This window comes from Eptatretus burgeri, chromosome 3, assembly GCF_056783735.1.
Source record: "Eptatretus burgeri isolate ZD-2024b chromosome 3, Ebu_testis_v1, whole genome shotgun sequence".
Classification (NCBI taxonomy): domain Eukaryota; kingdom Metazoa; phylum Chordata; class Myxini; order Myxiniformes; family Myxinidae; genus Eptatretus; species Eptatretus burgeri.
This window is the reverse complement of record NC_140963.1, coordinates 87550537-87577847: the sequence shown is the minus strand read 5'-3', so window position 1 is coordinate 87577847 and position 27311 is coordinate 87550537. Positions and strand designations below refer to the sequence as shown.

The following is a 27311-nucleotide window of genomic DNA, read 5'->3' as shown; positions in this document are numbered from 1 at the left end:
AGCTGTGTGTGGAGCTGCGTGTGGAGCAGCGTGTGGAGCAGCGTGTGGAGCAGCGTGTGGAGCTGTGTGTGGAGCTGTGTGTGGAGCTGTGTGTGGAGCAGCGTGTGGAGCTGTGTGTGGAGCAGCGTGTGGAGCAGCGTGTGGAGCAGCGTGTGGAGCAGCATGTGGAGCAGCGTGTGGAGCTGTGTGTGGAGCTGTGTGTGGAGCTGTGTGTGGAGCAGCGTGTGGAGCTGTGTGTGGAGCAGCGTGTGGAGCTGTGTGTGGAGCAGCGTGTGGAGCAGCGTGTGGAGCAGCGTGTGGAGCAGCGTGTGGAGCTGCGTGTGGAGCTGCGTGTGGAGCAGCGTGTGGAGCTGCGTGTGGAGCAGCGTGTGGAGCAGCGTGTGGAGCAGCGTGTGGAGCAGCGTGTGGAGCTGCGTGTGGAGCTGCGTGTGGAGCTGCGTGTGGAGCTGTGTGACACCCTGGGAACTACACCGTGCTCCTTGGTTATGAGCCACTTAACTCCGGCCCTCACACGTCTCATTCCTGTGCCTCGTGTCCCAGCGTATCTTGGTGCAGCACGACGCGCAATCCGCACTCAAACAGGGAGTCTGGGACACTTGTGGTGCCTTTCGTGCATCAACAACAGGCCTAAGGGCGTCAACAACAGACTGGAAAGCTCTACGCGTTCTGTCTCTGGAGTATCGATGAAAGCAGTCCCTGGTGCATTGACAACAGCCCCGAGGGCATCAACAATCACAGCAGCTCCCAGGGTGTCAACAGCAGCAGCAGTGGCAGCTTCAGATGTGTTTGCATTTCATTAAGTGGCTTCAGCTGGGCATAGTTTTGAGGGAGTCAACGTCATGCAAGCATCTTGCTCATTGGTGTGCGTTCAGCGGGTCGGTGCAGTGAGCGAGCAGTGGAAAATGCCACGTCATTCTGTGGTGAAGGTCACTGATGTCCCCTCCTCTCCTTTCACATGGCCAAGGCAGCAACGAGAGCCCCCACTCCATCACTCATGCGCAAACGTTCCATTGTACAGTGCGTACGTGAGATCAGTTTGACGTCACTGTGTATGGGAAAAGCGTTCTACTGGTACTTTATTTTGAACTTGAGATGCATTGTCCTGCATGACAAATTTGGAAGTGTGGGGAAGGAAAAATGGAGGAGGGTAACAGGATCAGCATGAAGGATTAATGGCCTCGAAAGGTGAGGTGCAGATGACCACATGGTGAATGGGGACTTATAAAAGAATGAGTGGATCCTAGCTACCTGGGTTTAATTGATTAGGTGAGAACTGATTGGTTATTCCCTCCATTCTCGGCTCCATCGGTATCGACATTCCGATGCGTCGATGTTATTAAAAATACTAATCATAATAATTCAGTAGTATGTTATTAAAAAAAAACAAATAATAATAATGTTACTAAAATAATACAAGATGGTCCAGTGGTTCATTACGTTTTCATATATGAAGTACACATCATTGACACACGGTAATTTTTCAACGTATTCCCACACGGGGCTTCCCCCCCCCCCCCATAATGAGAATGGTTATTTTACTTCCAACTTCAACTTGTATTAAAATGATTTTGTTTTGAAGCCAGATCAGTACTGGTAATCGACATAGGTCCATTGCCATCGATGTACTGGAATGACTATAGCGGAACGCGCTACCCGTCTCACTTTCACACCGCTATCACAGATCACTGACCGGGCACAGGATTTCAAAAGCACACCCGATTCATATAAATAACCAATTAGCAATTACCTTTAAAACCTGCCATGAGGGCAAAGAAAAGCGCAATTGTTTGTACAGAGCTGATGAGCTCGGATGCTGAGGTTTAAAAGTTACTGGTATGTCTTGACATCATACGTTTCACTGTTCCCGTTCCATGTTTAGCCGAGACACTGAGTGCATCAAAGCCTTTAAAATCATCCATCGGGACCATACTCTGTGCAGAGCGTTGGTGCTGCCGAAGCAGTCTCTTGGGATATTAGGCATAATCCTGGACAGGTCACCACTCTGAAACAGGATACTTGAATGGTTCAATCATCCCAGCTAGCTGGTACTCATTGTGCCAACCACAGAAGGATGACAGGCTGAGTCAACCCCACCTGGTATTAATTCAACAGCAAAGCAGGATTTGAACTTAGGATCGTGCTGCACTATATTTGGAGTGGGTGGAATGAGGATGGGACAGAAAAGAGAGGGGTGGGAGAAGGAGAGTTAGCAGAGAGAATATATTATGCTTTATGAACACACACACACACACACACACACACACACACACACACACACACACACACACACACACACACACACACACACACACACACACGGCAATTTTTTGTTTATCGGCATCAGCTGATTGTAGTCGGTATGATTACTGACTGCAGTATGTTCTGTATACAACCCAAAACCATTGAGTGGCTTTAACCCTTGTTTTGGGGGAATTTCAATAAACAAATTAAAAAAAAACAATGTTGCATTCTAGACGTTTCAAGGAGATGTGTACAAACATGATTCTTTATAAATAGCTTCCAATCGTTGTGTGACACGTAAAATTAAAAAAAAAAAAATTTGGCTCTGTAATTTAGAAAACATGTTGATATGGCAAACAGCTCAGAAATCAGGTGTCATCAGCTTTGAAATTCACAAAGAGAAACCCACAAAACGTTTCTAAACCAAACCCGGTTCATATTAAGATAACCAATTGCTTTAGAAACAGCCGCGAGGACAAAGGAAAACGCGATCGCTCGTACGCTGATGAGGTTAAAAGTTAAAACCTACTGTACCTGTATGTTAGTACTTCCATCCTTGACGCACCAAGTTAATGTGTTATCCGAGCATCAATTACACTGAACAACAAAAAAATTTTACTGGAGATGTGTAAAGTGATTTAGACTAATTTGGGTATGCTGATTTCAAAAATCATAACCGTTTTGCTGTATCACGTCAGGATTTTCAGTAACAGAAATATTCCCATTGCCTAGAAGTCAGGATTTCAATGAAATTTACAAAAATTCATTTATTCATTTATTTCATCATGAATGCTTCAAAATTATAGGAATTACAGAAAAACTCCACTAGAATGTAATTATAAATGCTTTAGGCATTTGGCTTTGCGTTTGTGCTGCTCTGTGTCAGTTTCACGATGCAGGAACCAGCAGAAATCGCCCATCATGTTCGGGTTGTGCCGCCCTTGGTAACGCGTCTCCATGAGTGAAATCTCTTGGTGGAATCGCTCGCCGTGCTCGTCCGAGACTGCTCCCAAGTTGTCAGGGAAGAAGTTCAGGTGCTGGTGTAGGAAATGGATTTTCAGGGACATCCTGGAGCCAAGTTTCCTGAAGGACTCCAGCAGCTGCTGCACTATTTCTTCATAGTTGTCCGCGCGCTCGTTCCCCAAGAAGTTGTCCGTCACAGCTTTGAAGCTCCTCCACGCTGCCAGCTCTTTGGGGTTTAGAGTTGTCGGAAAAGTTTCGTCCTTCATAATCTGTCGGATTTGCGGTCCAACAAAGACACCAGCCTTGATCTTGGCCTCCGACAGGGTGTTGCCAAACTTTTCCTTGAGGTATAAAAACCCACGCCCATTCAGATCCATTGCCCATACAAAACTTTTCATCAAGCCGAGCTTTATGTGGAGTGGTGGAAGGAAAACCTTGGCTGGGTCGACAAGGGCGACATGCTTCACGTTGTGTCGACCAGGTACATGCTCTTTTCGCTCTTCCCAATCTTTCTTCGTCCAGTGATTCTTGTCGTCTCTGCTATCCCAGAGACAAAGGAAGCACATGTATTTTGTGTAGCCTGACTGCAGCCCTAACAACAGCGCCACCACTTTCAAGTCTCCGCAGATGTGCCAGTTGAAGTCATTGTACTTGATGGAATCAAGCAGCTGCCGCATAGTCTCATAGGTCTCTGTCATGCCGAACGCGTGAGCCAGTGGGACTGATGGTTTCTCGTTGCCATTGTGGAGCAAAACAGCCTTCAAGCTGTTCTTCCCCGAGTCGATGAAGAGGCGCCAGTCTGCAGGATCGTGATCACACCCAAGTTCTTTCAACAGACCGTTGATGTCACTGCAGAATGTCATCGTGTCTTCCATCTCAAAGAACTCAGCCATGTCTCTGTGACGTGCTCTGAACAAGGATATCTTGGTGTTAGGTTCAAGTAGATTCCACTGCTGCAGCCTTGATCCAAGCAGCTCTGCCTTCGCCTTTGACAGCGAGAGATCTCTTACATGATCATTTAAGTCTCCCTGGTTCAGAAGGTGTGATTCTTGAGTGTCGGGTTCAAAAGGTTCATCATCACCATCCTCTTCACCACTGCTTACAGCTATGTTCTGATCAGCTGGAGGTGTTGGAACGGGGTTCTCGTCATCATGAGGCACAGGTTTACGAGCAGAGACGCAGTCAGCGTACTTGATGTGACCTTTATTCTTCTTGTTGAAGCCGGCGATGCTTGTGCAGCAGAAATAACAATCATCATGATGATTCTGCGGCTCACGCCATATCATGGGCACCGCAAATGGCATGCTCGCGCGCTTGCCCACCAACCACTGAGTCAAGGTTGTGTGACAGCTTGTGCAGCAGATGTGTGGTGCCCAGCTCTGTTCTTGGTCCCCCACCTTACACCCGAAGTAGTGAAAGTAGGCGGCCTTCATTTTCACTGCTGTAGATATACTTCACTGTTGATCTTTTTTGGTATACCGACCACAGACATAACAGAAGTTGTCAGGATGATTGGTACAGGAACGCCTACTCATCTTTATCTGAAAGAAAGAAATATAACACAAGTTAACAACAATTGTATGAAATAGACATGTTAAAGACATATGTAAATTTCATTGAAATCCTGACTTCTAGGCAATGGGAATATTTCTGTTCCTGAAAATCCTGACGTGATACAGCAAAACGGTTATGATTTTTGAAATCAGCGTACCCAAATTAGTCTTAATCACTTTACACATCTCCAGTAAAAAAAAAATTTTGAAATTTGTTGTTCAGTGTTATTGATGTCATATGTTCCAGACGTAGCTGACTCAATTAAAGCATCAGTTAAATTTGTTTTTTTTTCACATTTAAAAGGTTGGTTGGTTGCCCACTCCCCTTGTTAAATCACAGGGTGAGTAGCCTCCACTCCTGCATGGCAAATGCGGCTTGTTCCAAGTTCCGTATAAAGTACACGAAAAGGAGAACCACAAAGACTCACCTTTAAATATGGAATTCAAGTGAAAAATTAACAAAGTTAAATTAAAAAATATATCAATCCAGCGAGAACACAAAATGTTGGTCTATGCTTTTCACAGCTCAAACCAACATACAGGAACTCCGAACACGAGGTCGATGGAGGTTTTTTGGGGTATTTTTAAAATATGTATCATTGTCAGTGATGGGTAGATAATGAAAGCAGATCACACATAAAAGGTTAAACAAAGTGATGTTGGCTAAAAATGAAATTGCACAACATTTTCAGCTGGAAAGGCACCAATTGAGGGACTGCACACCACGCGGGTCCAACACAGTCTGCCGATGTGAGATGTGTACATTATTTTTACCTCCACCACTGAAGTGGAAAGAGGTTGTGTTTTCACTGTTCTCTGTCTGTTTGTCTGTCTGTTTGTGTGCATGATATCTCAAAAAGTAGTGTACAGCTTCAGTTGAAACTTGTTGGACAGGTTGAGTGTGTGACAAGGCCACATGATTCAATTTCGGTGAAGATCCGAATCCGAATACCAGAATTATTTTATTTTTAAAGTGATTCTTCATCATTGAGAGATAGGCCAAAAACGATATATCGCACGTATTTCAAAAATGTATTGGGCCCGATATGTTCTCGTGAATCAGGCATTGTGTGGCGAAGGTATGCGCTCTACCGAATGCCCTTCTAGTTTTGCATGTATCTATGTCGAAGTGACGGGTGGATAATGAAAGCAAATAAGCACACAAAGATTAAAAAAAGGGATGTCATCCAAAAATGAAGGTTAAAGTTAAGAGATTTTCGAGTTTATCGTATGTGAGGAAATGAAATAAAGCAATGGACACTGGTGTCTCCAGTCGTTTGTAAGCAATTTGAAGGAATGAAAATGAGTGAGGAAAGTGAAGAAACATTTTTGAGTGCTTTACCGTTGTTGCGGCTTGTTCCAACGTAGCCAAGATCTGGATGTATACTACACTACATAGGATCCTTTAAATTTTAAAGCAGTCTTCACCTGCACCCACAGCAGTTCAAGAAATTAAATGAATTTGTTCAAATAATGACTTTATCCACAAAAGCGTTGCTGTTTAATGTAGAACAACCCCCCCAGACATTGAAAAGTTTAATCGCCCTTGAAATAAACATTGGAGATCATCCGCCACATTGCCTGCTCATCTGTGCAGATGGTACATTGGCTCAGGGTCCATGTAGACGTTATAACTTTATTTTAAAACATGTTTTTCACCAGATTTGTTTTCAATACCAATTGAGTACCTCGTGATACCCCCAAAAATATAAACAAAAGTTGAATAGCTCCTGCGAGCAAGCAATCCCCCGCATGAACCTCACACTTAGCCAGGCCATGGGCATATACCATGTAGGATGTCTTTAAAGGTGATCTTGGCCCGCGCCCACAGCAGTTATATAAATTAGATGAATTTACTTGAATACAGTAATGACTGTTCAGAGCCTGGTGTTGGCGCAGTGGTTAGGGCAGCGGCTTGGGATCCAAGAGGTCCTGAGTTCAAGCCCCGTTGAGCCACTGAATTAATACACCAGGGGGTTGACTCAGCCTGTCATCCTTTCGAGGTCGGCGAAATGAGTACCAGTATACTGGGCCAGTGTATACCCCGGTTAAAAGAGGTGTACCATATCCCTGTGTCGTAAGACGCGACCAGGGTTGTATCAGGAAGGGCATCCGGCGTAAAACATGTGCCAAATCACTATGCGGATCATAATGGATGATCCGCTGTGGCGACCCCTAACGGGAGCAGCCGAAAGAAGAAGAAGAAGAAGAAGAAGACAGTAATGACTGTTCACAAGACAGTTGCTGTTGAATGTAGAACAACCCTCGAGACATCAAAAAGTTTAATCACCCACGAAATAAACATTCCAGATAAGCCGCCACTGTGCCGGCAGATCTGGACACGTGGTCAAGCACAACATCAGCTCACGGTCCCTGCAAACGTTATAACTTTATTTTAAAACATTCCTTTTTTCACCAGTTGTCTTTGATTCCCTGCAGAGCACCTCGCCAAACCTCCAAAAATATAAACACAGATCTGACAGACACTATGGATAAGCAGTCCATCTGGGGGACAGGGCATGAGGTAAAGTTGTGAATACATATTGTTACGGCTGTGGAAATTCGCCTTACACCATAAAGGGCCCGCAGGTGAGATATCTCCATAGGTACATGTGTAGTTAGCCCAAACCCGTTGTATAGAGGGAATTTATGTGATCCATCCGGGCTGCGACGCTTTGAGTTAGTCGTTTTTCTTTCTCTATCTTTTATTTCAACAACCACGCCATCCCCACCACAGCGCCAACCACACTACAACAACGCCACACCACCACCTTCACCTTTACCTTCACGAATTCATCCCACATCATCGCTTCTACGGCCATTCCCGTACCACCTGTGAACACTGAACGTCGGGCTGTCTTGGGCCCGTTCGGCGATTGGTGCCAAACGCACCGAGCCGCAAGCGTGAATGGCGGCCTTTCCGAGGGGAAAATTCGGATCAGGAACGCTTCACGCCCACTTCTCCTCCGTCGAATTGGCGAGCGCGGGGTGGCTTGGCCCCGCCTCCAAGCGTGTGTATGTGAAGTCCGTATATGCAAATTTTAGGATCAGGAGAGGTTCACGCCCATTTTTGCCCGACCAATGGCTGACCGGGGGGGGGGTGGCGTGGCACCGCCTCCAATCGCGTTCTGATCCTAAAATTTGCATATTGGCTGCTCCTGCCGCCTATAAAAAGGCGAGCGCAAGGCGAATTGAAAAGAGTTGGGTTTTGGAGTTGCTTGGAGAGTGTCGTCGAGAGGTTGCTCTTGGGGGGCAAGGAGCGTTGCGTTGGCAGAGTGGAGTCGAGTGCGCGCGGTGGAACTGCAAGCAAGGGAGCTCAGGTCCGAGGCAAGAAGGACGGCGGTCGGCGACGAGGTTGCGGTGTGGGGGATCGCTCGTCTCGTCGCGGGACCCAAGCCAGCCAGCCACTCCCCTCCCCCAGGGCATCAACAATTCCCCCTTTCCCCCACGCTGAGAAAGTGCAAAAGGGGGCCCCGTTCCCACCCCACTCCAAACGTGATGCCAACGAAACCCGCCAAGGAGCACGGAGTCGGGGCACAGCGGCGCGGCCACATTTGCGGCTTGCCCGCCAACGCGTCACGAGGATGCGGGTAAGACCTCCCCGGTCTCGCGGACCTGGCCGCTCCTCGAGGTCACGCGCACATTTGGCCTACGGGCCTCCTTGTCTGTGAGGGTGGCTTCTTTCCTTTGCTTTTGTGTAAATGTTTGTTGGCGCCGTCTGTGAAGTAAAACTGTATAAGTGTTGCTGTGTGTGCACGTAGTCGGTTTTAGCTCTTACATTTGCTTTATGTGCATTTTGATTCTGTATGGCTGTATATACGTGCTTTCCGTGTGCCGGGAAATAAAATGCTTGCTTGTTGAACTGTGCCCATTTCGCTTCATCTTGCTTCACGTAAGGGGTTCGTAGTGGGTGCAACATCCCGGTAATTAATGTGAACCGTCCAGGTCGACGATAACACCGCTCGGTTATCCCGATAGTACGGAACAGGCCGCCCAAGCGGCTCGTGTCCGGAGTCGACCTGCGGCGAGGTACGATCGCCCGGTTTACCATCCGCGTGGGTACTTAGGTAGGTCGAGTTTGGCGAACAACCCTATCCTACGCGGGTGGCCGATTGGCACGATTGTGGTGAGGTCGAAAGGCCCACCCGTGACTAGCTCCGGCGTTGGTCCGAGAGGGTCACGACAGAATTGTCCGTCCGGTGGGCGACGTGCCGTGATTCGAGTTACGCGGCCGTTCGCACGCCTGCGGGCACGAATTCGCAACAATATCATCGTGTCCCTTTAAGGTCCTTCTCGGTTACTTGAAATTTAATGCATTTGTTTTATGAAAAAGGCGTTTTTGGTCGGATTTTCACACAATTTGTTGCAGTCGAGTTTGAATAAGTGTCAGCTACTGTAAAAATTGGAAACACAAATCAAACTGGCGTTAAGTAATGTCATGAGGCTGCTTAGAACATTTGAGAAGCCTCACATTCCCCATACAAAATTTCTGTACGACCTAAATTCATCAAATTTCAACGGATTTTCATGGAAATTGTTTTTATTGCGTCTGAACCTACATTAGCAAATACCAATAGTGAAAACAGAAATCTAATAAAAAAAAAAACTTAGGATATAGTCAGGAGGCTGTTTGGAAGCATATGGAAGCTCCTCGTGTTGCTGAAAACGCCAAAAAAAACACCCGATTTTCACCAATCTTGCATCAATCGAGTGTTGAACTATCTTAGGGACTGTGTAAAGTGAAAACAGAAAATGAATTAAAGTTCAAATAAACGCATGAGGCCGTTCGAAGAAAAAAAAATCTCCATTTTCAAATGATATCCCTTCCAACGTCGTCGTAAAACACAATGTTTGAAGCATCCATGTACAATTCTTATATTATTGAACAGCTTATAACATCAGGCATACGATGAAATACATAACTTGCATGAAACAAATCATTTTGCCACCTTTATCACCAAAAAACCGGCACATCCTAGTATCTAACCGATGCCTCACTCGTGATGCCATCAGCTGGGCCCGATCTTAAAATATTAACAACTTGATAATTGTAAATGATAAAAACACACAACTTACCTTCTTCTTCTTCTCAGGACACCCTTGTCTCTCCAAACATTCACTCGTAACAACTGCAGGAGCCCTTGACAGTTGTCTCACAATGGTAGAAACCCAGCTCACGTTCTGTTAGTGGATGAACAATACAATTATTGGCGAATTCTGCTTCAAAAATGGCGAATTAAGTCCCCTTTGAGGGAGAGAGTCAGAGTGGTGTCTGAGGTTGCATTGAGGTAGTCGAGGATTTGTCTGATTTAGGAAATAATTAAATAAGGCCATTAATTAATTATCTTCAAAAGGGGTGTTTCAATGAAGCCAAACACCCAATTTTCACTCATGCACTCCTTTGGAGCTCCCTTAATATGCATACAAAGTTTCAGGCTGCCATATGTTTCATGGTTTTAGAGTTATGAAGGAGACTGACCGACACACACACACACACACACACACACACACACACACACACACACACACACACACACACACACACACACACACACACACACACACACACACACACACACACACACACACACACACACTTATTGGTGTAGTTATGGTTCTGCGAACTGTCATTTCCCAGTAATGGCAACCAACCTCGAGCGGTTCCTGAGATAGGATATTTCTTACTAGCAAATACCACCCGTCGCTTCGCTGATGGTAATACTAAAGGCAGGAGTGAGAAAAAGAGGGGGAAGAGGGAGAGAGGGGTGTGGGAGACAGAGCTGTGAGAGTGAAGAGGTGGACGGAAAAGGAGAGAGGAGATTAGAGGTGGGGGAAGGGAAGACAGTGTGAGGTGAGAGGAAAGGAACGCAGACGTGTGGTGGATCATTAATTAAGATTCATACCGTCTCATAAAAATGATTCTGCATAGAATAACAGTAAAGATGAAAACAAAATAATGTCTGAAATCCATTTTCTACAGCACAGATTATAAACACTGCCTGGAAACAAACTCCAGACCGGACAAGTCTGGAGACAAACTACCATCCGGACATAAATACCGCCCGGACGCGTCCAGAGGCAAACACCTGCCCAGATGCGTCGGAAAAGAAACACCACCCAGACACATCCGGAGACAAACAGCCTGAACGCGTCCAGAGACAAACACTGCCCAGACATGTACGGAGACAAACACCACCCGCGGATATGTCTTGAGACAAACACCGCCAGGATGCGTCTGGAGATAAACACCACTGGAGTCAGTCTGATTTCCAACTACAGTACTAACTGTATGCAACCCAGAAACCTTGAGTAGCTTTCACCGAAAAACAATGTTGCATTTATGGAGACGTTTCAGGGAGATGTTCACAAACGTTATTCTTTATAAACAACTGCATTTGACGGGTGAAAAAAATTTGGCTCGGTAATTTAGAAAATACGTTAATATGGCAAACGGCTCGGAAATCGGGTATTATTTCACAACTCACTCAGGGCGATAGAGCACAAACCACCAGCTCAAGGTGATGGAGCACAAACCACTCGCTCAAGACAATGGAGCACAAAGCACTCGCTCAGGGGAACGGAGCACAAACCACTTGCTCAGGGTGATAGAGCACGAAGTAATATTTACAATGATCAAAAACAAACACTGAAAACAGTTTCTACTTATAAGATGGGCCCACACGCAGACACACACACAAATGAAAATAAAGCCAGAGTTCTTTATTGGACCCTCGCAGCCGAGGAGAGAGATGAGCTGGGGGCCAGAGTCCAGCTGGATACCTGACCATCGGAGGAAGGGGTACTCCGTGGTGCGGCACCTGACAATGGTCGTTGGTTTGGTCTTCAGTTGCACGTGTGGGACTCGTGGTTCGTGGCGGAGCTCGGGTGGTGAATAGCGGGGTCCACGGAGGACGGTCAGGGTCGCTCTTTCCTTTTCTTGTAGCAGGCCAGCAGGGACACGTTCGCCGCCTTCACGATCTTCTGCTCAACCCTCCGCTTCAAAAGAACTGCACGCTCAACAACAACAACCCTCGGAGCCCTATCCAAAACCTTGCCAGAAACCCGTGGAGAACTTCCTCCAAGACCCTTCTTCCTCACTCGACTCTCAACCACCACAACTTTGTCAAAAACCTCAGAACAACCTTCGTAACAACCGCCTGCCTCAGAGAGTGCTCAGGAATTTATGGACCTCCCTCAACGGGGCGGGGCTCGCTCGAACAGCCATCACTCCCCGCCCTGATTGGACAGGCTCCTATGGGTTTGCCCTTTTTGGGTGCGGTTTCGGCCCCTGACGGGAAACCCCACCCACTGTTCCACGTGGGTTCAAACTTGTCGAGCAACAGTATCAATGTTGCAAAGGTCGTCGTGAAAGAGTTACAACATTTATGGAAGCTGAGAAACTGGAACCGCGAGATCCCGCCTCGGCACGTCAGGGTGCGAGAAGACAGCCGGTTGGCAGTTGATAGTGACAGGGGATGGGATGGTTGTTAGATGTAATAACCTAACTAACAGAAATCACAACGCACACCTTTGATTCTCCCACGAGACAAAAGGAAGGGGATCTGACTACACACATACTTAACGACATAACTGACTTTTGCGACATCTGTATGTTGAATGCATATGGTTTCCAGATCCGTAACAATATACATATATATATATATATATATATATATATATATATATATATATATATATATATATATATATATATGTATATATATATATATATATATATATATATATATATATATATATATATATATATATATATATATATATATATATATATATATATATATATATATATATATATATATATATATATATATATATATATATATATATATATATATATATATATATATATATATATATATATATATATATATATATATATATGTATATATATATATGTATATATATATGTATATGTATATATATATATATATATATATGTATATGTATATATATATATATATATATATATATATATATATGTATATATATATATATATATATATATATATATATATATATATATATATATATATATATATATATATATATATATATGTATATATATATATATATATGTATATATATATATATATATATATATATATATATATATATATATATATATATATACATATATATAAATATATATATGAATATATATGTATATATATATATATATATATATATATATATATATATATATATATATATATATATATATATATATATATATATATATATATATATATATATATATATATATATATATATATATATATATATATATATATATATATATATATATATATATATATATTGTTGCGGACAGGGGTTGGGTGAGAAGACCACTGGGGGGGGGGGTGGAAGCTATCTCGGGTTTCCACCAGATTCCCCGGAATCGCAGGCCGTCGCACACGGATAACTGCGTGACGCGGTGGGTCGCTAACCGACCGTGATCGCCAATAACTAAACCTCATGACTTAGGGTCCTCCGTTTAATATCGTTTACCTAAAAATAATCATGTGACCTAATTACCGGGGGACACGCCCTCGGTACACCATGTCTGAACCGGATTACCTTTCCAGATCAGATGCAGCTGAGTGACACTGCCAAGGAACGTACTGGCTAAAATAACGGATCGTTGGGCATAAAGTCCCGACTAGGTTTGGATACAGAGCATGCTGGATCAATGAAAGAAAAGACAAAAACGAGCTGGGAACATTTCTACATAAGCATTTATTACAGGCAGGCGAGGAAAAATATGTGGCAGAGTGAATAGATTTATTGTTGTGTGTAAGCAGGGATAGAAAGAAATGCGTGGTGCAACAACAAAACAAGCAACTTACTAAAGCAGACACAGAGCAGACTTCTCCCGATATAATTCTTCTGCTCTGCGTGTAGGATATGCTTCCTTTGGTCTCCGCGAGGACGCATTCTTATCGTGGAGGATGTTGTTGTGGTTTTCAGAAGCGGCTGTCTGGGTGTGGTACTTCTTGGATTTATTTCAGGAAGAAGAGGAAAAGAGTTGGAATGAAGATAGAGATATAATCCGACCTAACTCTGAGACCCACACAACGCACTTCATCCCATTTGACCCATTACACATGAGGGAAAGGTCTGACTGCACGTATATTAATGAAATAACTGTCTGAGGACCACTGTATGATGGATGCCATTGCCTTCGAGCCATGCGGTCTCTCGAACCGCAACAACGTATATATACATGTATATATTGGTTATTGCATGCTAACTCCACCGCAAAGAGGTATGTACTTTGTTTCAGAGTGCTCTGTTTAGTCAGCAACAAAATGCATTTCAATAGTCCTGTGGATAACTGCAGACTTCACAGGTCTTTGGTCTTTTGTCAAAAGGTTGGCCTGTTAAAGTTCCCTCCAAAACGCCTGTGTCTTGATGGAGGTAAATCCATGTTCAAATCCCACATGCCATTTATTTGTTCATCATTTACTAATGATCTTGCAATTCACTTTAAAGCAAATGATTGGTGTGTCTTGTTGTGCATATGATTTATATACGAGCTCCTCCATGAAACTTGGGCCATTCTTAAAGAAAGTTAAGTGTCTCAGTGGTCTGTCAGGTGTGCCTAAGGCATGCTTTTTCAGAAGGAATTCTGCAGGCTCGGAGGCAGTCAGCCTTCATGCCCCAGATGGTCGTGTTGCTCCCTGGCTGCTCAACCAAGCGCATTGCCAAGTTTCTGATTCACAGATTCCTCTCCTATATTCTCACGGCATGAATTGCTGCCAGTACTGCAAGTATCAGAAGGGTAACACGAAACTAACGACGGTCTAAATCAAGCTCACGTTCCCAATGCGAAATCTGCTTCACAATAATAGGAAGAAGCAACATCAAATAATAAAATTATGCAATTGAGCTTTGGCAGCAATGAGATTGCGTAATCACTGAACACACGACTTACGGAACTCCATATATAAGGGTTCAGATCGCACGCCTCATTGGCCACCAAAGAACATCATTGCAAACTGAACATTCCGGTAGGTTACTCACACGTTTCCTGTGATGTTTCCATTTGATGTTGCATATAATGACTGAACAATGCGAGAAGAGCGACAATTCGATTACGGAGAAGCTGGGGTCGTGGAAGCTTAAAGTGGTTGCAAGTTGACCTTTGGCTGTGAAAAGGATGCCCCCAACCCTCCTTTGACACCTGCGCTGATCTCTGCTGCTTGATCAAGGTTTACCAATTGAATGGACCTGGAGGCCCACGCTCAGACATCGAGTACGCTCGAACGTACCCTGGTTGCACACACCACACACAGACCCTCGAGTACTCTCGCCCTTGAGCTTGCGAGATGCGCAGCACGGACGAGCGCCGTGCAAGGGGCATGAGCTGACTGTTGACAGGCACGCAACCTGTGAACCCGCGGATGATTAATTGTCTACAAAGATCTGGGCAAAAGGGATGTTGACTTTATTTGCCGTCGCTGGAAAAGTGTAGCGGGTTGCGGCCCCGGACCTTTCACCCTGGCAGCAGCTATCAATCTTCATTCAGGAAGACAAGCATGAAATTGGGGAGAAAATGGCTTTTGTCGCAGAAAAAAAAAAAGAAAAAGAGAGAGAGAGAGAGAAAGGAAAAAACAATACAAGGATCTGAACCTGGTGCTCATAACTTGTTTGGCTTTGGGCTTGAGAGTTTAAAGCCCTTCGCTCCGGGGTGTGCCGGGCGGGTGTCGAGTGCTTGACAGTGACATTCCTGGTCCCAGAGGGGGCGCAGAGGGATATCGAGTCGCTCTCCGACCCGCCGCTGTTTGCTCTCTCTCGAGGAGGTTAGAATGTGAAGACGCGGGGTCCGCCTGAGATGCGCCCCCCTCCGATGAGGCATCTGAGACCTCGCAAATGGAACGCGGCGGAGCGTGTCCTGATCAACATTCGGATACGTCTCTACTGCTGTCATAAAAGGGTCCATCGCGGCGGGTCCCGGGACTCTAGCGAGAGCAGAGAGAATAAATTACACTAATGTCGCGATGCATAAAGCCTGTCCAGCGATCCGAGGCTTATAAAGCATTCATTTCTCTCAAATATCAAACTCTTAAACTACGGTTACACCAACAAGCATTCCTGGCCGGAATGCGATCGAAGGTCGACACCAAGAATGCCACAAGAAAAGCTTTGTGATGACCTTCCACCATGGTCTTTGCTCATTGATGAACAAATTCTCACTTCATATATTCGGTGTGAGCAAATGCTGTCATTCTCATTTCTCATTGCCCAGCCTTTGAACTGTTCGTTGGTTCTGATGCCCGCAATGCTGGTCCTCATGAAGTGTGCTCATTGAAAACACCACTCTCTTCCTTTCTTTTTTTTTGTTGTATACCTTGTCGAGGCTCGTATGAGAGCGAACACACAACGCACATCAAGGGGGGGCAAGAGACAGGAGGGGAGGGAGTGGGAAGGGCAAAACAGTGGGGGAACAGAGACATTAGGAGATCTGTTGAAGGGAGAGGGATGGGGTGGGGAACATGAGGAATAGAAGATGGACGTTACAGGGACTTTCAGGAAGGAAAGCAGGGAATTTGAAGGAGGTGGGCTTGGGTGGATAATCGGGGGTAGAAAAGATCGAGGATTTGGATGGGGGATGATAAGAGTTGGTGGTGAACAGCTGTTTTGAAGGCCTGGACAGAAGAATGGGAATGAATAGAGTGAGGGATATTATTCCAAAGGTGGGAAAAAAGAGGAATGAAAGAGTGAAAGTGAGCAGTGATTCGTGATTTTGGTAGTTTTACCAGAAGGGGGTTGTTGGCAGACCTTGAGCGCCCTGCGGATATGTGGTGGGGACAAATCACAGAGAAAGCAAGGGGGGGGCGAGGCTGGAGAGGAAATGGTAGAAGACAGAAAGACCACCGACCAACCTGTGGTGATTGAGTGAGAGGCCCAAAGACTCAGCCTCATTGTGGGAGATGCCAATGATCCGAAATGCCCTGGTTTCTGCAGCGTGAAGCCGAGAAAGGTGGGAGGCAGGAGCACCAGCCCAGAGGGGAGAGCAGTATTCCATCAGGCTGTGGACAAAAGCCTTGTAAGTGGTCAGGAGCTCAGGTGGGCCGAGGAAGGACCTTGCACGACGGAGGATTCCCAGTCGGCGACTGGCTTTGGAGGCGAGGTTTGAAATGTGGCTTTCCCAGGAAAGGTCATGGCAGATAGTGAGACCCAGAAGCTTGAAAGAAAGGACTTCTTCCAGAGGATTGTTGAGAAAATATAAGGGTGGGGGGCGGGGGGTTTCGAAACGGTCCTTTCGAAGAGACATAGTGAGAGTGTGAGATTTGGCCGGATTGAAAGACAAGTTCCACATGTTGGACCAGTTTGTGATTTTATCCAGATCAGCAGTGAGCGAAGAAGCTGCTGCTTTCCGGTCTGAGGGATGACCAATGGTATGGCAGAGGGTGGAGTCATCAGCAAAGAGATATAGAGGATTTTCCAGAGAGTCAGAGAGATCATTGATGAAAACCAGAAAAAGAACAGGGCCAAGAACGCTACCTTGAGGAACTCCAGCCTGGACAGGAAGGGGGGGGGGGATGAAAGAACTCCATTTAGGGCCACACGTTGACTGCGACAGGAGAGGAAGTCTGCGAGCCATGAGTGGAGATGGCCTTGGATACCATGGGAAGAGAGTTTGGTGAGCAGGGCAGGGTGCCAGACCGTGTCAAAAGCACGTGATATGTCCAGGGATAAGGCTCGGATTTCCTGTCTGGCATTGAGGGCTTCCATCCATTGTTGGGAGAGCAGAAGCAGCATATCCAGGGTGGAGTGACCTGGTCTGAAACCAAATTGATGATCAGAAATCAAGCCATTGGAGAAGAGGAAGGATTTGATGTCTGAAGCGATAATGGATTCCATAACCTCACTGATGATTGGGAGAAGGCTGATTGGTCTGTAGTTGCAGGGATCTGTTTTTGCACCTTTTTTGTGCAGGGCAGTGATGTTTGCTGATTTCCAAGCAGATGGCAGATGGCCTTGAGTAAATGAGAGGGTGAATAGAACAGAGAGAGGGTGAGCAAGAGCAGAAGAGCAGGCTTTGAGGACATGTGGGTTGATGCCGTCTGGACCATTTGCAGAATCTGACTCGAGATTTGACAGCAAGCTCTCCACCTTGTCAGGAGAAAAGGACACAGAGTCCACGGACAGTTGGGTGTGACTGGGTAAGGTGGGTAGAGAAAGTGATGGGTTTAGGACACAATATTTAGCTGCAAACACCGAGTTTAGGCATTCAGCTTTTTCACGTGCGGTATCAGCAGTGCTGCCATTTGAGGTAAGGGAGAGGATGGAGGGGGAACATACACCAGAAACAGATTTGATTAGACGCCACCAGGATTTTGAGGAGGGAGAGAGGTTTGAGAGTTCAGACTTGAGATGAGAAAGTTGTTGTTTCTGGCTCTCCTGAGGGTAGATACACACTTGTTCCGAGCTTTATGGAAGGACCTGAGATTTCCCTCAGTTGGGTTTGCTTTCCATGAGGCAAAGGCAAGTTGTTTCAGGACAACTGCCTCACCACAAGCTTCAGTGAACCAAGGGCGGGAGGAAGGGTAAGACAACTGAAGACGAGAGGGGATAAATCTGTGCTTGAGGGAGAGAAAGTTTCTTTGAAAGAATTCCCAGGATGAGTTGTTGTTGGAGAAAGTAGAGATAGGAGACCAGTCTATAAGTTTGAGGGCTGCTTGGAGACCCTGCCAGTCGGCTTGAGTGAAATGCCAGACTCGACGGCGGTGAGGTGGTTCTCTGATAACAGCCAGAGAGATGTCCACTTTGACAAGGACGTGGTCAGAAGAACCGATTGTAGCGGAGGAAGAGCAGCAGATATTGTCAGGGAAATTTATCAAAATCAGATCCAGAAGAGATAGAGTACTATTGGTTGAGATCCGGGTAGGGAAGTTGACCGATTGAGTCAGTCCCAATGATTCGCAGAAAGCTTTTGCTGAGGTGCCATGACAGGTGAGAAAGGTACCCACACCTAGCCGACTGGCATGATGACAATTGAAGTCACCACATATAAGGAAGAGAGAGTTTGGATAAGAAGATAGAAGTTGGTCCATGTTTTCAGATAGTGAGGTGTAGATGGAGTCATCACTGTTCGGTGGACGGTACAGTACACATATAAACATGAGGTGGGAGTGGAGGGGAAGCAGTAGCGAGTGGTATTCCTGGGGGTGTGGGGGAGTGAGTGCAGTGCATGGACAGTGAGGAATAGAGTCTTTGATGAAGAGAGCAACTCCTCCACCAGGGCGAGGCTCAGGTCTGTCAAACCGGAGGAGGGAGTAACCAGGGAGAGATACTTGGGAGTCAGACACATCTTGGGGAGGAAAGTTTCTGTTTGGCAGATTATGTCTGGTTTGTCAGTTCCAATCTGTATGGAAAGATCTGAAAGGTTTGAGCGAAGGCCCCGGATATTTGAGGTCCATACTTTTAATGAAGAGGTAGGGGAGGAGGCTTTGGGTGCAGGGGGTGGGGGGGAGGCGGAGGGTAGTAAAAAGGGATGAGGGGGGAGGTAAGGAGTGTTGTTGAAAGAGTGTGGGGGATTGCAGAATAGCTAGGGGGGCCGAATGAGGAGGAGAAAAGGCTCTGTGGTGCTGGGGGAGAGGGGGGACAAGAAAGGGGGAAGAAGGCAGTTGAGGATTTGAGGAGGTGGAGTGAAGAGATGGAGGTGAGAGGGCAGTGGAAGGAGGCAGCTTTGTGGATGGGAGGGGGAAACTTTGGGAAGGATGAGTGAGGGGAATGAATGGTGGGAGAAAGGTGAGGGGGGAGGTTTTGAGAGAGGTGAGAGGGAGGCTTGGAGTGAGAAGAGTGGGATGGTTGCTTTGAGAGTGAGGGGTGAGAGGAGTGAGTTGGCACTCTGAAGTTGGAAAAAAAAAGAATGGTTGATGGAAAGCGAACATTCATAGCAAACTGGGGTTTTTAAAAGATTTATGTCAGAGATGCGATTTAACACAATTCTTACTGGATGCAATAAAGGCGAATTCAGAGAATGGAGAGAAGAAACGCTGTAACAGTTGGATTTTTTAGGCAAGGTATGAAGGAAAGGTCGAATTGAGAGCAGTCTGTTTAAATAGCAGAGGAGTAGTGCATTCTGATACAGTAAAGAGTACCACACGTGTGAAAGAGGAAGATGAAGCAGAGATCGTTTTTGTTATTATTATTAATGTTTGAGAGAGTTTTCAACAGATTAGGTCATGGAAGTGTTGTAGAAAAAAAAGATCGAGGAAGAAGAGTAGATGAAGAAGAAGAAGAATCGGTTAAAGGTCGCGTTTTTTTTTTTTTAAGATAAGAAATAGAGTGATTAGTTGGGATGGGGGACGTTAAGAAAGTTGGAAAGATAGAAATTGAAGATAATGGGGAGAAAAAACAAATAAACATGATCGTACAGAGGGGAACAAAGGGTAGGCCTCAAGCCTCAAGGATAGGCCTCAAGCACCCAGTAAGAACAAGTTCGATGAAATCTCACAAAATAGCATGATTTTTGAAACAAAACCAAACTAGGAACACACAGTAACATGTAGGTGAGAAAATAAACAGTTAAAACGGGACAGATAATGACCAGAAACTTAACTTTGAGATCGTCAGCAGAATGTAACGCAGAATGGGAGAAAGTGTTTGGAAGTTAGTATGTCGGAAGATTGAACATTTTCAAATTGTTGCTTAATTTTTTTTTTAATATTGATGGAGTGAGTGAGGAGAAGAGAGAAGAGTGGATATGAGGAAGGACATTTTGTTACTGCATGAATTAATAAATGAGTTGGACATTAACGATGATGAATGACATTTAATTATTAGGAATTGGGGGAATTTTTGAGAAAGAAGAAAGGAAAAAATTACCCCCGTGCGGGAGTGACGGTCATCTCTGCGAGAAATAATACCACAAGTTCTCAATGTTCAGTTATGACCGAAGACTACTGCGCAGTTCTACTGCGCAGTTTGGTTAAAGATGACTCGGCATTTTGGCGCGCGTGCACGAAATTATATTTTGAAAATAAATGCCGACGTTTACATTTCGGGTTTTGAAACTTTTGCACTTTAGGCGGAAAATGTATAAATATAATATACAAGGTCAGCTGCTATGCAATGACACCATTCACTAACTTTTACCATGCCCAGTAGAGAATATATAGCCTCCTGAAGGTAGGGCAGTTTTTGCAAACTTTGAAGTCACGTGACGCGAAAACGAAAGCGAAATTCGAAAATCCGTCCTGACCAAATTTAGATGTTGTCCCATAGATTCATATGCCACAATCAAATTCAAGATTGCCTGAGAAATGTAGGAGGAGATAGTTTTTGAAAATCGTCATTTTCGCATTTTTTTGCCAAATTTGAAGTCACGTGACACGAAAACAAAAGCGAATATCGAAAATCCGGCCTGACCAAATTTAGATATTGTCCCATAGATTCATATGCTTCAATCAAATTCAAGATCGCTTGAGAAATGGCGGAGGAGACAGAATTAGAAAATCGTCATTTTCGCATTTTTTGCCAAATTTGAAGTCACGTGACACGAAAACGAAAGCGAATATCGAAAATCTGGCCTGACCAAATTTAAATATTGTCCCATAGAATCATATGCCACAATCAAATTCAAGATTGCTTGAGAAATGTAGGAGGAGATAGATTTTGAAAATCGTCATTTTCGCATTTTTTGCCAACTTTGAAGTCACGTGACACGAAAACGAAAGCGAATATCGAAAATCCGGCCTGACCAAATTTAGATATTGTCCCATAGATTCATTTGCTACAATCAAATTCAAGATCGCTTGAGAAATGGCGGAGGAGATAGAATTTGAAAATCGTCATTTTCGCAACTTCAAAGGCCTCGTGACCTTGACCTTGATCTTCGGTGACCTTGAAAGTCATACAATCGTGCACGTCTCATCGACCTCTATCAGGATCACTAATGACCAGATCTGCCGCTTCAACTTCATTGTGAACGGACGGACAGACGGACCGACGGATCGAAGGACATCGACACCCATATTATTAGGTCATGCTCGAAGAGATGACCTAAAAAAGGAAAGGTTTTGAGGTAGGTTAGAAAGGGACAGGTTTGGTGGCACGGGTAAGGAGACGGTACCTGTCAAACACGCGGTCAACAGAAAGGGAGATTGACAAACAAAATGTAAGGTACCATAAATGACCGTTTTTACAGCCATTTTTCCCTGCTGTGCAGCGGTTGAGCTTTTTCTTGAGGCAATGTTTTATGGCCGGATGCCCTTCCTGATACCAACCCTGGTCGCCTCTGCGACACACAGGGATATGGTACACCTATTCTAACTGGGGCATACACCTGGACCAGTACACTGGTACTCATTTCGACGACCTCGGAAGGATGACAGGCTGAGTCAACCCCCTGGTGTTAATTCAGCAGCCAACGGGGCTTGAACTCAGGACCCTGGGATCCCAAGCCGCCAGTAAGGTACCATACAGAAAATATTTTATCTTTTTTAAAAATTACTAGTGCATGCCCGTAGGTGCGTGCCCGTAGGTGCGTGGCCGTACGTGCAAACAAACAAAAAAAAACTTTCAAACCGCATGCCAGAAACAACAACCACACAGGCCGTTCCTTCGCTCTCGTAAACGACGACTGGATTGGGGCATTGTGTTGATCTATAAATGCGCATAAGAAATCGAGAAATTATTATAATACATCAAGTCATCATCCGGAAGTAGTGCGTGCCCGTACGGAATGTTCACTTGCATTCCAGGAATTATCACTTGCTTTGAAGTAACAGCTGCTGTGATACTTACACACACAAGAGTTAATTAAAATCCACATTAAGATCAAGTTTACCTCCCTGTCTTTGCTTGCCATGACATTCGCTGCCATTTACCATTGGCACTCCTACACCACGGTAACTAAGGCACCGATCGATCCCCATCGTAACCAGCACGGCACGTGACGTCATCGTCGGCTGGCCGTGCACCAGCCTACGCAGCAAGGTGTCCTGTGATTGGTAACTAAATGGCGCATCGGCCACGCCTACGCAGCACGTGTCCTGTCATTGGTTGGTAAATAAATGGCCATAACTTGGGAATCACTCGTCCGATTAATATCAAATCTTGAAAAGGCACATACTCAGGTCCCCTGCAATATAGCTGGCAAGTTTCAATTAGATCGGACCAGTGGTTGTCGGGAAACAGCGGTCACAGACACACAGACAGACACACAGACAGACACACAGACAGACACACAGACAGACACACAGACACAGAGACACAGACACAGAGAGACACACACACACACACACACACACACATTGCTGGGATTATAGATAGATGAAATAAGGTCAATGAGATGATAAATGAAGGGGTTGAATGCAGACTGCAGAGCAATGAGTAAGGAAACCCGTTGTTGTGAATCGTTTTTAACCACCAAAATAAGATGTATTTCGTTGGCAAGCACGTCGAGTAGAGGGGAATTCCTTAACACTTCCAAAGGCCACACCGTTTTGACAATTGGAAACAAAAAGAAGTTGTGCACTTTTTTTGATAAATTATTTTCAGAACAATTTTTCTTCAATAAATAAATAATAATAAAAATTGTCTCCATGTACATTGTACACACCTTTATCTCATTAGCACCTCTTCATAAACAACATCGCTGAGGAAACGGCGCTTCTTTGTTTCCTCGTCCAGGGCAAGAATGCGGAGGTTGCTGGATCTGCCAACGTTTTGATAAATTATTAGTTTTAATGGCCAATTATTCAATTAGCGACAACGTATTTTCCCTTTTCGCAAGGAAAAACACAAAGAGAAGAGAAGAGTAAAAACCCGTAATGGCGAACGCGGCTGAGTTTCTCTTCCCCATCGACCATGCCTACGCAGCAACGCTTCCTGTCATTGGCTGATAAAAAATGGCCGCAGCAATGGTTCCTGTCATTGGTTGGTAAATAAATGGCTATAACTTGGGAAGCACTCGTCCGATTAATATCAAACCTTGAAAAGGCACATCCTCAGGTTCCCAGCAATATACCTGGCAAATCGGACCAGTGGTTGTCGAGAAACAGCGGTCACACACACACACACACACACACACACACACACACACACACACACACACACACACACACACACACACATTGCTGGAATTATAGATAGATTAAACAGAAGGTATAATGAAGGAATTAAAATGAGGGTGGTGAATAATGTAACAGACGGGATGGAGACATGACAAATGGGAAGGACTCGTTGGAAAAACAAACAAACGGTTAGGCCCAAAACTATTCGAGCCCGAAATGCAGGATTGAAATTAATTGAATGAACACGAAAACTACATGGGAGTTAGCACACAATACGAAGAACAATCTACACAAACAGAGAACTCAAAATCTACGGCAGTACAGACAAATCCAGAACGATTAGTTCACATTTTGGAACCAGATCGCTCAGAGGAAAGTTGTGTGGTTTGAGGTTTGGTGCAAGACCAATGGGCCTGATTCGTGTGTTGTGCCCAGCCGGCCTTAGTCGCAGTCAAACAAACTTGTCTAATTACCCTGCAAACATGAAGCAAAAAGTGGGCTTCAGCGGTTGGTTCACTTTGTCTGTCTGTATGTCTGTCTCCAGATATCGGTCTATGATCGAGGAACTAAATTTAATTGAATTATATATTTTGAACACGAGAACACGAATCGGAAAACGAACCTGCAGCTTACCATTACTTTGCCTATAAATTTGGCAAATTGTACGGAATCCTGCACGCATGCACAGAGGAGTAAGGTAATTTTTTTTATTCTGCCAAGCAGTCAAACATGATTCCAAACAGGAAACTTACTGTTTTTTAGGGATGTCATAAAGGACACAAACAACATGCATGAAAAACAAATGTAACATTTCAGGACTGCATTGATGTAAATTATAATTAATTTACATCAACAATTTGGATAATGGGGTGAAGAGTAACCTTTCCAAATTTGCAGATGACACAAAGCTTGGAGGTAAGGTGGATAGCAGAGGGGGTGGTGATCAGTTTCAGTAGAGTATTGATACTTGTATCGATTGGGCAAAAGATTTGCAGATGTAATTTAACCTGAGCAAGTGTAAGGTGTTGGGGATGGGGCAGAACAATGAAAATAGATTACATGATGCGAGGGGTAATTTTGGAGCGTGTCTCACAGGAGAAGGATCTGGGGGTGGTGATAGATGCGGAAGCTAAGCAGACAGCACAGTGCCAGGTAGCTCTGGGTAAAGCAAATATGGTTTTAGGTTGTATTTGGAGGGGGATCAGTTATAAATCAAGAGAGGTGGTGTTAACATTGTACAGGAATTGAGTGAAGCCACATCGACAGGATGAATCATAAGTCCCAGGACACGGTTTTCACTGCTTATACAATATTTGTTTATACCATCAATTTATACTGTTTTCTTTTTTCTTCAGATAATACAAGTAATACATTCAACCAACATATGCCTGGTAATGGGTTAATTGCTAGGGTGGTGGGCTTGGAATCCGAGGTTCCTGAATTAAAATCCTGCTTTTCATTAAATGAATACAAGTAGGGGTTGACTCAGCCTGTCATCCTTCTTAGTACCAGCTTGTGGGAATGGTTGAGCCATTTGAGTATCCTGCATCAGAGTAGCAACCTGTCCAGGATTATGCCCAATAACTCAGGAGCCTGCTTCAGCAGCACTGATACTGTATAGAGCATGGTCTCAAAGGGTTTTTTATTTTTAAAAATCAAACCAAGATGGCAGACACCAGTCCATTGACAGTGGAAGAGAGGCTGGCAGCAGTGGTGTGGCAACATGAGAGGAGAAACAAAAAACATAGGGGCAATACCCCTAGGCACTCATCTGGAAGCGGCTGGATAAGATTTACCAAGGAACCACTGTTAGGCATGGATGACCCACCAAATATGTAACGGAGAAGAAAGTAAATACCAATGGCTTTTGTTTATTTTTAATGTCGTGAACAAACTTTAGTACATCATGGGTGATGAAGGTAGGAGTCAAGTTTCATGGAAATTGTGTGTGTAGTTTCTGAGAAGAAAGCAAATGCATATTTTGGGGGCAAACCACCCCCACCCCTCCCGTAGACCTCCTTAGACCTCGATTTTTTTTTAATGGTCTGAACAATCTTTGGTACATCATGGGAGATGAAGGTGATGGTCTAGTTTCATTGGAATTGTGCATGTAGTTTCTGAGAAGCAAAAACCTCTTTTGGGGGACAACCAAGCTGTTAGACCCTATTAGACCCCAATTTTTTTTAAAGCCATGAATAATCTTTGGTACATCATGGGTGGTGAAAGTTGGAGTCAAATTTCATTGCGATTGTATGTGCAGCCTATGAGAAGAAAGCAAATACCTATTTTGGGGGGGCAACCCCACCCCAACGTAGATCCCATTAGACCTTGATGTTTTTTAATGGCGTGAACAAACTTTGGTATATACATGGTGATGAACGTTGTGGTGAAGTTTCATCAAAATCGTATGTGTAGTTTCAGAGAAACAGTGGCAAGTATTTTTGGATGGAAGGACGGACGGATGGACGGACGGACGAGCCTTCCCAGAAGCTCCCCTTGAACTATGTTCCCGGTGAGCTAACAAGATGATGAAACTAGGTCAAAAAGACTTTGAGGAGCGTCTTGGAAAGCCAGCACCGTCAAAATCAAATCTTTGGGGTCAAAAAAGGCATTTCAGACTGGAAGCGTACTCGACAGCAAGTGCAGCAGACGACCAAAAATTCGTTGTTCTAAAATTAGAATTCGTCAAAAATTATAAGCAGCTAAAACCATGTCCTGGGACTTATGACAACCTGTAGAATATTGTATGCAGTTTCGGTTGCCACAGCTCAGGAAGGACATTTCTGACATAGAGAGGGTTCAACGCAGGGCTACTAGACTGATTTCGGGCCTAGCCAGACAGCGATGAGGAGTGGCTGAAGGAGACAGGGCTTTATACACTAGAAAGGAGGTGGTTACGCGGAGATATGATGGAGATGTTTAAGAAAATGAAAGGTTGAGATAAAATAAGTGCAGATGAATTATTCAACAGAGTTGACAGTGAGAGAAGCAGGGGCCACAGCTTGAGAGTGAAGAGGAGAGTTAAGACAGCAGTGAGGCAGGGGACTTTCACTCAAAGTGTAATTAATGCATGGAATTGTCTCCCTGGAAGGGTAGTGGCAGCAGAAACAGAAGATAAGTTTCAATCAAAATTAGATAGGTACCTGGAAGTTATGGAGATAGAGGGGTGTAGGGATGACTATGTTGGCAGGACCTTTAGGTAGCTTGAGTATGGATGGGTAATTGTGTACATCTGTGCAGAGTGTCGTGTCTGTGATGGCTTCGTCAAGAGGTGGTGTGTGGTTGGTATTGTGTGTTTCTCACACAAGAATCACCTTCATCAACTGCGGGAAAAAACAACGTAAAATTGTTACGGCTGTGGAAATTGACAGCACACCATAAAGGTCCCTAGATCAGTTAGGCCGATAAGTCCGTGTTCAGATAGATTTCCCCACCGTTGTTTAAAGGGAACTATTCATGTTAACCGGGCTGTGATCTTTGAGTTAGCCGTTTTTCTTTCACTATC

At 44.6% G+C, this 27311-nt stretch overlaps 1 long non-coding RNA gene across 1 annotated transcript in view; it reads right to left on the bottom strand.

Annotated features, from left to right (window-relative positions):
• Positions 1-27311, bottom strand: part of LOC147030391 (uncharacterized) — a 98485-nt gene extending 71174 nt beyond the window's left edge. Inside the window, exons 1-2 of the long non-coding RNA XR_015056332.1 lie at positions 26950-27311; positions 9834-9938 (exon numbers count right to left, since the gene is read on the bottom strand). This is a non-coding gene — a long non-coding RNA (uncharacterized LOC147030391). The remainder of the gene's footprint in view (positions 1-9833; positions 9939-26949) is intronic.